At 47.8% G+C, this 12,279-nt stretch overlaps 1 long non-coding RNA gene across 1 annotated transcript; it reads right to left on the bottom strand.

Moving 5' to 3' along the window:
* Positions 1–795: 795 nt before the first annotated feature.
* On the bottom strand, positions 796–6,239 carry LOC141996776 (uncharacterized). Its single transcript, XR_012641611.1, has 4 exons — positions 6,115–6,239; positions 3,260–5,568; positions 1,886–2,486; positions 796–1,296 (listed from the first exon to the last, which is right to left on the bottom strand). It is a non-coding gene; the product is annotated as an uncharacterized LOC141996776 (long non-coding RNA).
* Positions 6,240–12,279: the final 6,040 nt, after the last annotated feature.

Raw genomic sequence — 12,279 nt, 5'->3', positions numbered from 1 at the left:
TGGCCGGGAAAGGTACACGACACTCACATCTTCAGGAACTCTGGTCTGTTTCAAAAGCTGCAGGAAGGGACTTTATTCCCAGACCAGAAAATAACTGTTGGGGATGTTGAAATGCCTATATGTATCCTTGGGGACCCAGCCTACCCCTTAATGCCATGGCTCATGAAGCCGTACACAGGCAGCCTGGACAGTGGTCAGGAGCTGTTCAACTACAGGCTGAGCAAGTGCAGAATGGTGGTAGAATGTGCATTTGGACGTTTAAAGGCGCGCTGGCGCAGTTTACTGACTCGCTTAGACCTCAGCGAAACCAATATTCCCACTGTTATTACTGCTTGCTGTGTGCTCCACAATATCTGTGAGAGTAAGGGGGAGACGTTTATGGCGGGGTGGGAGGTTGAGGCAAATCGCCTGGCTGCTGGTTACGCGCAGCCAGACACCAGGGCAGTTAGAAGAGCACAGGAGGGCGCGGTACGCATCAGAGAGGCTTTGAAAACCAGTTTCATGACTGGCCAGGCTACGGTGTGAAAGTTCTGTTTGTTTCTCCTTGATGAAACCCCCCGCCCCTTGGTTCACTCTACTTCCCTGTAAGCTAACCACCCTCCCCTCCTCCCTTCGATCACCGATTGCAGAGGCAATAAAGTCATTGTTGCTTCACATTCATGCATTCTTTATTCATTCATCACACAAATAGGGGGATGACTACCAAGGTAGCCCAGGAAGGGTGGTGGAGGAGGGAAGGAAAATGCCACACAGCACTTTAAAAGTTTACAACTTTAAAATTTATTGAATGCCAGCCTTCTTTTTTTTGGGGGCAATCCTCTGTGGCGGAGTGGCTGGTTGGTCGGTGGCCCCCCCACCGCGTTCTTGGGCGTCTGGGTGTGGAGGCTATGGAACTTGGGGAGGAGGGCGGTTGGTTACACAGGGGCTGCAGTGGCAGTCTGTGCTCCAGCTGCCTTTGCTGCAGCTCAGCCATACACTGGAGCATACTGGTTTGGTCCTCCAGCAGCCTCAGCATAGAATCCTGCCTCCTCTCATCACGCTGCCGCCACATTTGAGCTTCAGCCCTGTCTTCAGCCCTCCACTTACTCTCTTCAGCCCGCCACCTCTCCTCCCAGTCATTTTGTGCTTTCCTGCACTCTGACATTATTTGCCTCCACGCATTCGTCTGTGCTCTGTCAGTGTGGGAGGATAGCATGAGCTCGGAGAACATTTCATCTCGAGTACGTTTTTTTTTCTTTCTAATCTTCACTAGCCTCTGGGAAGGAGAAGATCCTGTGATCATTGAAACACATGCAGCTGGTGGAGAAAAAAAAAGGGACAGCGGTATTTAAAAAGACACATTTTATAAAACAGTGGCTGCACTCTTTCAGGGTAAACCTTGCTGTTAACATTACATACATAGCACATGTGCTTTCGTTACAAGGTCGCATTTTGCCTCCCCCCACCGCGTGGCTACCCCCTCAACCCTCCCCCCTCCCCGTGGCTAACAGCGGGGAACATTTCTGTTTAGCCACAGGCAAACAGCCCAGCAGGAACGGGCTCCTCTGAGTGTCCCCTGAAGAAAAGCACTCTATTTCAACCAGGTGACCATGAATTATATCTCACTCTCCTGAGGATGACACAGAGAGATAAAGAACGGATGTTGTTTGAACGCCAGCAAACATACACTGCAATGCTTTGTTTGTACAATGATTCCCGAGTACGTGTTACTGGCCTGGAGTAGTAAAGTGTCCTACCATGAAGGACGCAATAAGGCTGCCCTCCCCAGAAACCTTTTGCAAAGGCTTTGGGAGTACATCCAGGAGAGCCGCGAATGCCAGGGCAAAGTAATCCTTTCACATGCTTGCTTTTAAACCATGTATAGTATTTTAAAAGGTACACTCACTGGAGGTCCCTTCTCCGCCTGCCGGGTCCAGGAAGCAGCCTTAGGTGAGTTCAGGGGGTACTGGCTCCAGATCCAGGGTGAGAAACAGTTCCTGGCTGTCGGGAAAACCGGTTTCTCCGCTTGCTTGCTGTGAGCTATCTACAACCTCATCATCATCATCTTCTTCGTCCCCAAAACCTGCTTCCGTGTTGCCTCCATCTCCATTGAAGGAGTCAAACAACACGGCTGGGATAGTGGTGGCTGAACCCCCTAAAATGGCATGCAGCTCATCATAGAAGCGGCATGTTTGGGGCTCTGACCCGGAGCGGCCGTTCGCCTCTCTGGTTTTCTGGTAGGCTTGCCTCAGCTCCTTAAGTTTCACGCGGCACTGCTTCGGGTCCCTGTTATGGCCTCTGTCCTTCATGCCCTGGGAGATTTTGACAAAGGTTTTGGCATTTCGAAAACTGGAACGGAGTTCTGATGGCACGGATTCCTCTCCCCATACAGTGATCAGATCCCGTACCTCCCGTTCGGTCCATGCTGGAGCTCTTTTGCGATTCTGGGACTCCATCATGGTCACCTGTGCTGATGAGCTCTGCATGGTCACCTGCAGCTTGCCACGCTGGCCAAACAGGAAATGAGATTCAAAAGTTTGCGGTTCTTTTCCTGTCTACCTGGCCAGTGCATCTGAGTTGAGAGTGCTGTCCAGAGCGGTCACAATGGAGCACTCTGGGATAGCTCCCGGAGGCCAATACCGTCGAATTGTGTCCACAGTACCCCAAATTCGAGTCGGCAAGGCCGATTTAAGCCCTAATCCACTTGTCAGGGGTGGAGTAAAGAAATCGATTTTAAGAGCCCTTTAAGTCGAAATAAAGGGCTTCATCGTGTGGACGGGTGCAGGTGTAACCCTTCTGCCCGTCAGAGTTGGCAGCAACAAGGGCCGGGTTCAATATCTAGGGGATCCATTCCAATAACACAATGCAAACCGGCTCGAGCCCCCACCCAGTGACCTGGGACAAATATATACCATCCCCGCTGGGCGCCTTCAAGAGGCAATACTTCCCCTCTCGCAAGCACATAGTCTGAGTGTAGCAAAAAGCCTTTTAATAACAGAGAGAAACAATGTGGCATTATGTTGGGGAGACACCACCAACAGGATTCATAACACAACCCATGAGCAAAAAAAAAACCCACCCCAAGCAAACTGGGGCATGCCCCTTTCCCTCAGGTTCTTTAATCCCAGCACCCAAACGTCTCTTGAGTCCAGCAATCCACAAATCACCCAAAGTCCAAAAAGTCCAGCCCCAGAGTTCAAAAGTTCATCTGCATAGTGTTACTCCCCAGTCTGGCTAAAATGTGCCTGTGTGTGGGGGAAAGGGGTAAGGGGCACCTTACGTGTCCTGAAGCTGGCTGCCCCACAGGGCTCTGCTCCACCACGACCGGCTCTGCTCTGCTCAGCTCGCTGTCTCATGAACGGCTCCACTCTGCACAGCTCGCCATCTCACGAACACACCGCTGTCTCACGAACGGCTCCGCTCCACCACGACCGGCTCTGCTCTGCTCAGCTCAGCTCGCCGTCTCACGAACAGCTCCGCTCTGCCAGCCTATCCACGAACAGCACCACTGCACTCTAGATCTTCCGGCTCCCCACTACTTGACATAGTGCGCAGTGACTTCAGCTCATAGTAGTGGGGGCCTTAGTGCTGGTGCACCATAAGGCCAAAGTGAATGCAGCACAGTACCTGTAGCAAGACTCTTAATAGACCCAAAACTAGCTCTGACATTCCACAGGGGAGAGAGACAGAGGTGCAATTGGTGCATCAGGCCCTCACAAAGGGGCCCACACCACCAGGTACTAATACCTGTCTCAAGTCTCTCTCCCTTCATAGAGTTTTGGAACCCATGTCCCTTGCCTAGCGAGTGCTACTCAGTTGATGGTGAGTCCCTCCATCATAACAAAAGGCCAAGTACAGTTCCAAGCACAGTTCCCATAATTAGGGTAATAACAAGTTACTCTTCCCGCCCCAATAACAAAGACACTGGGGATCCCACAACAGCCAAAGTGACCATTTGGGCAGCGATGGCCTCATTCTAGGCGGGGTGGGTGTGCCTATGCAAATTGAGATCAGCCCCTGAAGTTCTTTTCCACTACTTGCCACACCTCATCACCAGATGTCAGGGTGGAGCCCATCCTGACTCTGCTTACACAGGTTTACATCGATTTAACGCTGCTAAATTCGACCTAAAGTCCTAGTGTAGACCAGGGCTCAGAGCCCAGTAGCACCTTCTTTCAATGGGACTAGTTTGGAATGGGAGGAGGTGACCGGTCGCTTCCCAGCTTATGGCCGCCTCTGCTGCTTAGCCAAAGGCCTTAGCCTAAGAACAGGGCCTCAGACTGTCACAGTAAGAGAAGGCCCTTACACTGGCAGACAGTGATTTTGATTCTTTTACATCTCTATAACTAGCCAAGTGATAAGAATACACCTAAATTCTTGAAATACAGGCCTTTGCAGACAGGCCTGAATATCTATATCCTAACACTCCACCCCTTTTTTTTCTTTTTCTTTTGGGATCCTCCTGCCCAGGTATCCCTGGAAAAGCATAGGACATATGGCGACACACTTCCTGATAGGACCAGGCATCAAGGTGGAAGGTGTCGATATTCCATTTCTCCCACTGCCCCTTGTGTAGTCTAGTGCCCTGCACCTTCTCTCGTACGGGCATACCACACCTATTCCAATTAGTGTTCCAGACTTCCCATTACAGTGGGCCCGAGAAGGTTGAGTCCGGGTTGTCTAGTACACTGTAGGGTTTGGAGGGCTTACTACATTACTTAGAGATTATCTCCATATGCAACGTAACACAGGTACAGTTAACGGTACAAAATCCACAGCAACATCGAGTCCTGACCACTGCAGAATGGTCCAACATCCGAGACACCCCCAAAACACTGCCTCTCCTCCTTCGACGGGGTCACGATCTGATGTGTCCAGTTGTTGGCAGTTGCAACAAGCTGCCCCTGCAGGTTTTGCTTGCTTTTGTCCATATCATAAGTCCATTGAATGTTCACAGAGAAATGGGATATTGTCCAAACCAGCTTGACCACTTGGTATGGAATCAGGCAGTAGGCCCTGGTTTGATTATTCACAGCAATAAGACTCACAGATCCATTTGTGCACCAAACTCCAGATAGCAGCATGTAGATGTGTGTAGTTTGATTATAGGCTGGTGTAATTGTGCCCCCAGTAATATGTACATTCCCAGCAAAACACCTTATACACAGTACACCCAACTGTCCACCCCTTGCATAGGCCATTGATCCTGCTCCTCCATAGTCACAGGAGAGGGGCACATCCAAACATCTTCTGTTGATTTACACTATTTTACACACCCCTCCATTGATTCCCAGTGAGCTCCTCCCCTTCTCATTATTTCCATAGGGCTTGTGGGGGCCACCTTAGCTGCCATTCCATTTCCAGGTACCACGGTAGCTATTACACAGGTGCTGGCCTCCTAGTGGAGCATTTTGCATTCCCATACACATCTTCCCCCCCAAGGTCAGCCTTTTGAAGCCATCCCCCACCCGTGTCATGAGGTTTTCTGTTCATTAAAACACAACAATGCTAGCAACAAGACAAACACAAAACACAGATCCATGGTATTGTGGGTTATTTTTCCCACTGGCGCCAGCTTGCTTGTAGTGTCTGAAAAACAAAAGAAACAATTTCCACCCCCTTGGTGGGGACAGATTATTGCTTAATAATAAATAATAATAATACCACTTTCTTTTACAAATTTCCTTGCTAATTGCAGGAAAAACAGAAGAATTACCTCCAGGCTGTCCTTATTTTGTTCTATAGTCAAGCTAGTGAATTACCCCACTCACTGGTCATTTATGAAATTCATGAGGTGGTGTGCCTCAGTTTCCCCTCTTGTACAACAGACCAAGTTTGCAATAGTTTCTCTGCTGTACCAAGCTTTAAGTTTATTCTCAGGTAATAGCTGAGACACAGCTTCAGATTTTAGTACTGCGCGTGCGCGCGCACACACACACACACACACACACGCACACACACACAAAGTTAACCTGTCCCCCTTATTTTCAGGCTTGACTTGTTTTTTCACCTCCCTTTCTTTGGAGGGCCATAATCTGAGTCTTCTAGTAGCCTGTTTGCTGATCAGATGTATTCATTATTTGCAGCTCCTTTGTGCCCATCAGCTAGGTAATTTGCATTTACACAGAGGCTTACTAGCTTGCTTCTGGATCCAAAGCTGTTAGCAGCTCAGACACTGTCTTAAAAGGGAAACATTTTACTTCCACCAGAGTTCTGATTACTTTCCACTTTCATCTCCTGCTCCAAAACACACAGAGATCTGAAAAAGAAAGCACAACCTATTGTGACCCCTTTTGGAGCCCTAATAGGATTTTAATTAAGTACCATGTTTTATTTGCATTTCTTTTACCCCTTCTCCAATATACATTGCACACGTCCTGGGAAAATGCACATTCCTTCCATACAGTTTAACCTCCATAACACTATATTAGCCATATTAATTTTACACAAGGTGTAACTGCCTCCCCCATGCCCACAGAGTTTTCATGCACACCCACCAAAGCAACAATCTGATCCCCCAGAGCCACCCCAAGGCTCAGTGTTCCCATCATTCCTCCCCTTTTCCTTTTCTTTTACCAGTGCAAACACACAAAATTCTCTTTTACCTAACATCCCCTGCACTGTGATTACTTTTACACAACTGTACCCCGATTACACTTCCATCTTGTACAACTAGACACAACCAGGGGCAGTTAAGTTCCAATAGAAACTCCTTACATCCTTTAATGATTTTGATTACATTACCCAATAGTCAAATAATTTTGATCAGATTCTCTCTCTGCCTGCAGCAGTCCCTTATAGAACATTTCTGTAGGAAAAGGGCCCATTTTCCCTCAGAAGAGCTGTAAAGGCTTCTGGGGACAGAAGCCTAGTGGTGGTAGTAGCCACTCGACCTGACCCCCTTGGATAATTTAATTGCCAAGCTTCCATCCAATGTGACTGCACAGAGTTGCACATACAGTTACCTTTATATAACTAGGTTTTATCATTAAACAAAAACTTCCTTCTTGACATCTCACATAAGTATCCAAAGTACCCTCCATTAAAACATCAGAAAAACAAATGAGTTTGGAAAGGCAGGTTGCACTTTGAAACTTTTTTCCCACCCCTTCTTTCTCTCTACTCCCCCAGGACCAAGTCCCAGCTCCAGTCTCTAAAGGTAGTCTGTTAACTCTGCTTTTGACTAGAAACCCTTTTGGGCCACATCATCTTTCACTACCCCTAACTAATTTACAACCCTTCAGCAGCCCTTGCTGAAGCAGCACCAAACTTGAAAGATTCCTGGCAGCTTCCCATAATGCTGCCCTTACTTCAACCCTCTCACAAGCAGACTGAAGTGCCTCCTTTCCCTGGAAGGCATTCAGTCCCCATGTGCAGGGACTTTCTTCCACTACCCACATACCAAGGAGGGTGGGCTCCTCAGCCACCCCCCATCCCTCCGGGTCCCCTAACACTTCCTCCATTTCCTTTTTAATCTCATCCCAGGTTGACCCCTGCACCTGGTATGGGCCCTGGTTCTTCCTCATCCATTTATCCAAAAAATCCTTTACTCTGGCTTGCCAGAACCCGCAACTACCATCACGAGAGTTCGCGATACCCCCTCCAAGCAGCTGCACGGACTGTTGGGGAGGGGGACTTACAGGCTGCCACTCACCTATCCAGTGCGATGCATCCGAGTCAGTCACCGGCACCAAGATGTTAGGGGGCTTATTCCTTCACCCACTCACTTCCCTGGTCCTTCTCGCATGAACAGAGAGCAACAATACCCCAAGTCCAAAGGTGCAAACAATTCGATGTTTATTGTTGTAAACTTCCAGCAAGCATGATTCCAGTTTCCTTCCTTAGTGTCCCCCTTCCCAGCTCTGACACCAGAGCCTTACACCTGTGTCCCTGTTCCCATTCCTGCCCTTAGCCACACATGATTCCAGTTTCCCCATCCCCATTCCCTGTTCCCATTTCCCCTCCCCACACGCACCAACCCACACCCCCACTTCCGGATTGACTGCAGACTATATAGGAAAACGTGAGTTCCGCTTAGCTATACCTTAAGCTATCATCTTCCTGAAATTTAACTAACCAATCCTAACGTATTGTAACAATTATATCCCACCACCTTAATTAGTTTACACTCCACAAAATTAATTATACAGCAGAGAGCAACAATCACAGAACCAGACGGAGATTATACAGACAAACAATAGCAAAGTGGGAACTATAATGACAAAACAATACAGAAGTGAGGATTTCACATCCCAGCTATTGATAAGTGAGTTCTTGCCAGACAGGATGCTCTCAAACTAAGTTTCCTTTTACATCTTCTAGGCACTTCCCTTTCTCTGGAGGTGATAGGAATACAATCCTGTCCTAAGAGTGCCTAAGAGCCCAGTAGCACCTTCTTTCAATGGGACTAGTTTGGAATGGGAGGAGGTGACCGGTCGCTTCCCAGCTTATGGCTGCCTCTGCTGCTTAGCCAAAGGCCTTAGCCTAAGCACAGGGCCTCAGACTGTCACAGTGAGAGAAGGCCCTTACACCGGCAGACAGTGATTTTGATTCTTTTATATCTCTATAACTAGCCAAGTGATAAGAATACACCTAAATTCTTAAAGTACAGGCCTTTGTAGACAGGCCTGAATATCTATATCTGAACAACTAACCACGTGAGAGGGGTAATACACAACTTGTCTGTATCAGTGTATAAAAGGGGTCAAGGAAGGTACATCTGGCGAAGGGGGCAGTGGAAAGTCTCACTGCTGACTGAGCTGGTTCATTCTCATGGGCGTCCGTGTCCCAGTGTCCACGCAGAGTCTATGGGGTGCGAGTACAAGTGCTTTGTTGACAACAAATCTGGCCAAGCAAATCGGGCAGTTTGACTGAGGTCTGCTGGGCCAGCTACCTGGCCAGAACCAGGACAACGTATGGGCCAACACAGCCAACAACAGGTGCCCTTTTATCAGAGCCCCCAGCGATCATGGAAGGGGGGAGTGATGGGTCTGGTATCTGCCCATCTCCAGCTAACACTGAAACCCCTGCCTGGATTCCCCTGTACAGGAGGCGCTGGCTGTCAGACCCCTGGTGGGTCTGCAGCGATCGGCCTAGACCCCAAGATGGAGGGCACAGCACGGTGCCATGAAATGAAGCCAACAGGGTTAGTCCTGAGAGGGGCTGGGCACCTGCAGCTCCCACTGGTTCCCGAGGGAGATGCAGGAACTCAGCCCTGCTCAGCATTGGCCCATTGTGATGGAAGTGGAACATTCCACCGTAGGGGTGGTGACCGAGAGAAACCCAGAGGTGGAGACAGGCAGGGGAAGGGAACTGTGACGTAAGCTTTCATAGGTGAGGGCTGCGTAAGTCCCACTCCATCCAAGTCACAGGGAAAGGAGCCGTTCGTGAGCCTGTAACTCACTGTCACAGACAGAGCCACAGCTGGTGACTCTAGATCTCAAGTGTCATTTGAGAGTTCAGAGCCAGCCAGAGCTTTCCCCCTACACCTCCCCTGAGAGGATGGGGGGCAGATCACTCTGCCCAGATGAGGAGGTGATGAGGATGACCCGTGACTCTGTTGTGATGCAGTGATTGTTGGGTCGGCCACCAGGGGCTGCAGGATTTCACACCAGGATGTCACCCAGAGCACATGGCTGCTGCCTGTGGGTCTGAGTACAGGCACCAGGGTGATGGAGTAGGGCCTTCTGCAACCAACCTGCTTCCATTGCTAAAGAAGGGAACGTGAGACAGAAGGATGAAAGAAACAAGGCAGGGACAAGGCATCAGATAACTTGCGGGGGAGGAAGTGGGTGGGGGTAAGAACTGGACGGATTTCTTTAGCTTCAGAATAAGGAAGCCACTTGTACCAACTAGATTTGGAACAAAACAGCTGATTGTATGGAGAGAAACAAGATAAACCATCCCACAGAAGATGTGCATTTATACTCACTGTTACAAAATGAATCCAAGGACAAATCATTGACATTTGTTGCCTGACAAAAATACTCTGTCAAACATTGATCTTTGCAGCAGGTCAGATTTTGAGAGGCAAGGATGACAGATGGCTGTAGGATACTGGAAGGAATTAGCGGATCCGGCCCTTTAAGGAGGTAAGAAATACAATACGCCATTGCCCAAACAGTCAATGGTTCTGGTCATACTTTCAGGTGGAAGAAATGTAACAGATGAAATCGTCACCTCTCAAAAGCGCACAAGAAGTTGCTGTCCTGAATAAAGCAATAAAAAGGTGGGAGTTACCTGTTAAGAGGTAAGAAAAGTTGGTAATTCTAACCAATGATCATGACATCTGCTCCTTTCCCCTTCCCGGCTAATGGTTGGTTGTTCCAACAAGGACGTATCACAGAAAAAGTGCAACTAACCAGCGTGTGAAGATGAGCATTTAACCTGCTCTTCCATTTGCAGAGATGAGTTGTCCAGCTGATTCTCTTTCTGCAGAATTGATCATTGTTGCTTATTTATCAAATGTGAAGAAGAAGTCAGTGGAATTGATCATTTCTATCAAGAGGTAAGGAACCCACCTCCTCTCAGCACAGGGGCAGGAATAACTGGCTCTATTTCTATTTTCAGGTGGAATGAAGGTCTGACCATTAAGGGGGCAGGGGAAGATAAGAGGTTGCTGAATTTAATAATAGACAGGTAACGATATCTTTTACTTCTAGTTCAGAAAGAGGAAAGCAGACAATTATATGCTTCAAGTTGTAACCAGTGTAGCTGGCTGTACCTCGAAGAATCAAAGCCTTGTGGTGGAACATCACTGACAAGTAAGTGAGCACTGGAAAGTCTGTAGAAGCCGAATGGTTTGGATGGTAAGGAACCATTTCTGTTGATGACTCTTCATAACTGGTAATGAGTAATAATAATAAATCATTGTCAGGTTTTGCTAATTGGAGATGCAAATAGACCAGGTGGCCATTCCTACCAGGGAGAAGTGAGGGTAAGTGGCTGTCACGGGCAAGGAGGTAAGCAATACCAGTCTCCAAACATGCATGTGTATATCAAGTGGTGTGGAGTTTCCTTTCAGGGAGAAGATCTGTGGTGGACCTTACTTGTCATGGGGAGAGTGTGAAAAGCAGAGGCAAGACAAAGCAACATGGACTTTCCCGCTGCTCAATCCATGGAGGACTCCAATGAGAAGACACTGTAATTTCAAGGAACAACAAACAGAAAACAAACAGTCACTTCAAATTGTTCAGCTAGTTGCAAATCTTAATATGAAGCAAGTCAGCAGAACACAGACATGGAGGTAAGCACTGACGTTTCCCTGGTTGTCAAATGAACCTCATGCCAAAGCAACACTTACAGACCAAATAAATAGGTCACACATCACACGTCTCCAGATGGAAGAAGACCAGAGGGCTGTTGTGCTCTTGTAGGGATTAATGCAAATGCAACTTGCTGAACCAGGCATGTCAGTTGGGAAGGAAAAAAGCACATTTCTTTAATGTTCAGGTGGAAATGAATAGATCCTGTTATACTTTCAGATGAGAGAAATGCAGCTGATTTGAACTTTGAGGGTGTGAAAACTTCAGGAAGTTCCGAGAAGATCTGAGATATCTACAGGAAGGAAACCAGTGAAACTCATCACTGCTGCCAAGAGGTAAGGAACTCACCTCATAATGGAGAAATTAATGGATCTGGTTTCCCTTCAGGTGAAAGAAATGCAGCTGATCTGATCTCCGAGGGGTTGAGGACGATAAGCAGTCATATTACTAAAGAATACAAGAACACACGTTCCCAGACCTGCAGAGAGGGAAAAAAGTTGCCTTCCTTGACTAGAATGGGAAGACAATCCCTTATCACTGTCATGTTTCAAACCCACAAGGCAGGAGACCATCACTGACAGAGGTGAGCGCTTAGGATTCTCTTATTGCTAAATGGAGCAGATCATGACGCATCGAGTACATTTATGGGCCTGTAAATCTGATAATAAGCAAACAAGTTACCTGTCAAATGCTGATCTCTACAGCCACAGCTGTGCTTTGCAGGAACTAGTTTGTGAAGCTGATTTGTCTTTTCAGGAGAAGAGTTACAGACACTCAGGATTTGAGCACAAAGGAATAGGAATGGAGCTGAACAGATCCAACACCTGAAAGAACAATTGGATCTCAAGCTATGAAACCATGAAAAAGACCCTTCATTCAATAAAGCAACAGAATTGGCTCTGAGGAACGGTAAGCAGCATTTGGTAAGTCTACCAAATGAGCATACAATCAACTCTACAAAATTGCTAACTTCCATTGTGTCAAAGGGTTTGTTACAGCTGATCACACATCTCAAGATTGAAGAGGAGCTCAGGGG

This window comes from Natator depressus, chromosome 12, assembly GCF_965152275.1.
Source record: "Natator depressus isolate rNatDep1 chromosome 12, rNatDep2.hap1, whole genome shotgun sequence".
Taxonomy (NCBI): domain Eukaryota; kingdom Metazoa; phylum Chordata; order Testudines; family Cheloniidae; genus Natator; species Natator depressus.
Note: the sequence above shows the minus strand (reverse complement) of the source record. Positions and strands in the feature narration are given on the sequence as shown.